General features: G+C 42.0%; 1 long non-coding RNA gene across 1 annotated transcript; it reads right to left on the bottom strand.

The window, feature by feature from the left end:
- Positions 1-1,637: 1,637 nt before the first annotated feature.
- Positions 1,638-3,377, bottom strand: LOC111812651. Its single transcript, XR_002818098.1, has 3 exons — positions 3,293-3,377; positions 3,007-3,163; positions 1,638-1,754 (listed from the first exon to the last, which is right to left on the bottom strand). It is a non-coding gene; the product is annotated as an uncharacterized LOC111812651 (long non-coding RNA).
- Positions 3,378-5,403: the final 2,026 nt, after the last annotated feature.

Here is a 5,403-nt window from a genome sequence, read left to right as displayed (position 1 = left end):
ATTTTACAAAGCTTATTTTGAGTTAGTCATGGCCGAGGGTAAACTCTTTGTTCTCATAGACGAGGGCACATTTTGCAAACCCTACAGGAATATGTCTTTATTTGGTTTAGGCGTTGTTTTTGTTCCGGTAGTCGGAAGGACATCTGATGACAGTTCCACCCATTTTCAAGCGATCTGTTTGTTCCCGTAGGAAGGACAGTTTAACTCATTTTGTAGAATGTTGAGGAACATTTCTTATCTTCTCTCGGAATGCTGAAAAACACTTTTTTATTTGTACTAACAGTCACATTCTTCAGGGAAGGCATGGGTGGGGGGGTTACAAAACAAATCAAGGTTTAAAAAAACGGAAGTTACAAAGTTTGTTACAAGATGGAGTTTAAGTTGTCAGCTTATTCCAAAGAGTCCTTGTTAATAAAGTTATAGTGGAAACATATGGAGTTACAAAATTGGAATCAATTGCACAGGTTATAACACTAGTAATCCTCCTATTTTCAGCCTTACAAGTGCTGGGATTACAGGCACGCATCACCAGGCCCACTCTCAGTTGCCATCTCAGCTAACCCCAGGGGCGGGGCCGACTTGGCATGCCAGGGATCGAACCCCAGCCCCGGTGCCTGCCTAAGCAGATGCTTTAGTCCTCTGAACTATCTGGCTGGCCTTTGTGCTGCTTTTTATAAGCTTGCTCTATCGTTGGTCGGCACTCATCACACTTTTTAAGTGATACTTCATAAAACCACTTACAGTAGGACTTCCAGAGTGCTTTAGAAAGTGATAAGAATGACGGGCTAAACGTCTTGAACTGTAATACTTTTTTAAATATTTAAACATTCATCGTATAATGTGATCACCCCTATTTCCTGTTGTAGGACAAGCTGCGTGGGATTACTATGGTTACTACATCTTAACCGTTTGGTATCAACTCCGCACGATCAAAGTAATCATTATGTGCCGCAAATATGTACTAATAAAAATGTCTAGAAAAAGAAACGTGTTTCTAGTTGGTTCACTTACACATGTAGAGCAGAAGGTGGCGCAAGACAGCGCTTTCTTACCCGGTGTCCTTTGCGTCTTCTTCCATCAGCCCACAAAGTTTGGAGGTTTGGAGCAGCTCCGCCTTGACCTCCATTCTAGCTTCTTCTACCTTTATGCTTTTCGACATCTCCCCTACTTTTCCCCCATGCACTCAGACCTCTGCCTCAGATCGCAGGATGTTCCGTTTCCTGTAGTTTGTTCAATAATGGAGTTGGGGAGGAGAAAAAGAAAGTGGTTCTCTGTCCTGCATCAAGGCTTTCAGCTGCAAGACTGAGCTTCCCGAAGGAGTCATTTGGAGTTTCTTCCCCATTGTGTGCCCAGCCACACAACATTTAGAGAGCAGTAACCAACAATATAGCCAAAAATATCCATTGTCACTTGTTTGGGAAATGGTACAGTATTTCATTCCACCCACAAATGTTTAATGAATTTCTTTTCTCATCTAATCTAAATGCAGTAAAGAACTATCAGTTAGGTACAACTTTGCTAATGAACTGTTCCCAATTATATCTTTAGGAGACTATCTTAGACGAGCTCAGAGGTTATATATATTTTTAAAAGATCCATTAAGTCTGTGATGTTGTCAAAGTGCCTCCCATAAAGCCTGTACAAAATTGCCTCCTCGCTAATGGTGATCCAATTCTGCCTCTCGGCATCAGGAATAATCATTCATCTCATGAGGCAGTGGCTGGTATCCCACTGTTGGCGTAATGTGCATTCCCCTAAAATAGATGTTTCTAGATGACAGGCAGGCAAACATTGATTTCATGGTTGCCTTACTTTACATTTACCTAAAGCCTTCAAATAATTTTCAAGTCTGCTTTTTAAAAATAAAACAATACATTTTTAGAGTTTTTGTCTGTCAGTTCTGAGAAGAAGAGGCACCAGGGATTCTAACTATATCTCAGAACCATACACCACAGATGGACTTAGTGGTCACCTAGATACCACTGTTGCTTCATAGATTAAAATAATTAAGGCCCGATAAAAGAAAGGTGCATCCAATGGCAGTCATGCTAGGTGAATCAGATAAAAATGTGCTTCACTTAGAACTGCAAAATTTCTGTGTATTTCCATTTAAGTGCTATTTTAGCATAAAGGTGATATAATACAAATGGTGAATATTTGTACATTTTCAATGTATTGCAGTAAAAAAGTACTGCCATTATCACTCTCAAAATAGTCCTCCTGGCTTTGAACATACCTATCCCCTTTTCTTGCCACTTTCTGAAGCAGTTCTAGAAAATGTGGCCTTAGTTGTGTGTCCAGGGCTGCCTTCAATGCCTGATTCATTTCAGTTTACCTTTCATGGGCATTTTGACTTCTGGAAGAGCCAGAAGTTGCCCAGTGCCAGACCCAGTGATTAAGGTGAATGGGGAAATACAGTAATGTTCTTATTTGACAGAAATTGCAGTACCAGAAGTAATGTATGACAGGGAGCATTGTCATGATGGATGAAAATATTTGCCTATTTTTCCAGCTATTTTCTACATAAACTCTCTCACAGGCCCTTTTAATATTCAGAGGTCCTTATACAATTCTTGGATACAAACTCAGTTGGCACAATTCCACCAAGATCCAAAAACACAATCAACATTAATTTGATGTTGCATCTTGACTGATATGCTTTTTTTGATTAAAAAAAAAAAACTGGGTGATTTCCATTGAAACCCTGAATCTTGGTCTCAAGAGTATAATCATAGACTCAAGTTTCATCCCCCATGACATTACTGAAAAAGCTGAAACTGGAAGTGGCAAGATCACACAACTCCCACAATGCAGTTTGTGATCCATGATTTATAGCACAGTTTAAAACATACATTCTCTAAAGGAGAGATTCTAGATCTTAAAATGAACATTGCATTTTTAAGAGTTAAATTAAACTTCATGTAAATAACAAAAAAACCCACCCTCCTCTCAACCATAGCTCATAACCAGTTGACTGTACCAAACAAGCTGAAACTTGTCACATACCTTCATTGAATTTGATGCATTCTTCCAATACTGAAGACCCCCTCCTTTCTGTTGGATGGCACATGGCAGCAGCCCTCACTGTATTTTTAATCATGCCACACACTTAGCGTAAGTTTGCTCCACAGGTGACCCAAGAAAACACAGATATGCCTGCTTCCTTCAAGAAGTTTACATGCAAGAGAGGATTGATGTTGACAAATATTTTGGTATGAAGCACAGTTAACCTTGGAAACATATAGATTAAAATAGAATAAATAAAGACACATTCAAATATTTTAAAACTTACCAATATATAGTGCTGGAAGGAGTTCAGTCTAAAGGATGAGAAAGATACAAACATAACATAAACAGTATGGTAAGAGTTACGGTCGCCCTATTGGAACCACTGTCCTGGAAGCTGTAGGTTCCAGAAAAGCTACAGACAGGAGACAGAGATGTAAGGTGCCAGAAGGGGAACAAGACGCCAAAGCCTAAGCCAAGGACACGGCATTGGTCTGGAGCAAGATCAGACAGCTGTCACTATGAAGAAGGCTCACAAATCCGGCAAGGGCATGCCCTGGGGACAAATTTGCAATCAGGGCACAGAGATGGGAATGGGGAAGGCAGGGCAAAGACATGAAAATCCAAAAGCAGGAGCCAGCTTTGGCAAGTCAAGTGTTACCTTGTGGGCAGAGATACCCTCTGGGATTCACTGACCAGCCTTGAGGGTGTTTCCACTGCTACCATTAAGGTCTCTATTATCTGCCCACTTTCTAACTACAGAGGTGAGCACAAAATGGTGTGTGTTCCTGTGTGTGTGTGTGTGTGTGTGTGCGCGCGCAAATTAGGAGTCCTGGCTTGAAAACAAGGAAGCAGAGAATGGTGTGGTCCCCTTGAAGGACAGGAGATGGAAAGGAAGTGGAACGGGATGAGTGGGACGGGAAGTTCTACGGAATGTTGGCAGCAACAACCAACATTCACCAAACACTTTCCTTGGGAAAAGCACAGTGTAGTCCTTGTTCAATTGTGTTTAAACCATGCAGTGACTCTGATGATACATGCTGCTGTTGGCGTCCCTTCCCAGCCTAAGAAATTGCACTTCAGCGAGCCCAGGTAGCTTATCCAAGGTTTTACACTAGAATGTGAGTCCCAACTCCAGTGCTGTATTATGAACTACCACATAAGCTCCAGAGACACAATTATAAAGAGGATTTTCCCAGCTAAAAGGTCTGGACTTTTGTCTCCCAGGCAGCAACAATGCGTGTTGGCAGTATGGCTTCCTCTCATCAGCATAAATGTTACACTTATTGGATTTGCGTCCAAATTTCAGATTCCTTAGACAAAACAATTTTCCTTTTCTAAATTAAGGAGAACAACAATATTTTCTTGCTGGAATGTTATAAGGTTTAAACACAATAATGTGCATAAAAGCAATTTGTTAACTGCAAATTTTAACTATTACGATTTCTACTGTAGTCTGGAGATATCACGCAGCTGGGCAGGAGACTCTTGTGTTGTGTAGATGGAGGATTCGGACTAGGGTCCACGCCACAGCAGTGGCAGTGAAGATGGAGAGGAAGGACATATGTAAGGGACAATTAAGGATATTTTATGGGACCAGATGACTGATTGGATGTGGAGAAAGTGAAGAAAAGGGTCAAGATGACTTGGGAGTTTTGTGCTGAGTAATCAAGTGCCTGGTGAAGTCATTTATTAAGGAGGAAGAGTAGGCCGGTTGATGTGCTTTATTTCAGGAGTGTTGCAGGGGGTGTGGATGACACATCAAGCAAGTGGGGATGGTGGCATATGAGTGGGACTTGAGTGGAGGCTCAGAAAAGTAGCGAGCTGGGGACATCATGGTTTTAACACTAAAACTCTGAGAGTGATGTGGCGTCCAGGGAAAACTTAAAGCAACAGTTCATAACCCCTCAAAGCCAAGGAGTTTTCCTCACTGCTTTTTGTTTTTGTTTTTGTTTTTTTGGTTGACTCAGCCTGTCCTAAGGGCGGGACACATGCGGCACAGCATGTGGTTTGGGGGATAGAACTGGTCCCCTGCACCTGCCCAAACTTGCCTATGCAGGCACTTTAGACCGCTGAGCTATCTCACTGGCCCTATTCCTCACTGTTTATGTTGAAACCCAGGTTGCAGAAACAGAACCCAATGAAGCTTTCTGCTTAAATCCAGGCCGAGTTCCTGGCGCTCACTTCCTGAGGCATCCTCCAGCTGGGATCCCTGAGCCCAGCTTGACAATCACCAACATAGAGCTAGACGTGAAGAGCAGGGAGCTTAAGAAAGCAGCTTATACAAAATCAGACTGGAATTTTAGAATTTTTTAAAAAGCTGTTGTGAAGCAGTTTGTGGAAGCCTCGCTGGGTCCTACATAGCCCTCACACTTTCCCAGGCCACTGTCACAGCCT

This window comes from Octodon degus, unplaced genomic scaffold (assembly GCF_000260255.1).
Source record: "Octodon degus isolate 3935 unplaced genomic scaffold, OctDeg1.0 scaffold00134, whole genome shotgun sequence".
Lineage (NCBI taxonomy): Eukaryota > Metazoa > Chordata > Mammalia > Rodentia > Octodontidae > Octodon > Octodon degus.
Note: the sequence above shows the minus strand (reverse complement) of the source record. Positions and strands in the feature narration are given on the sequence as shown.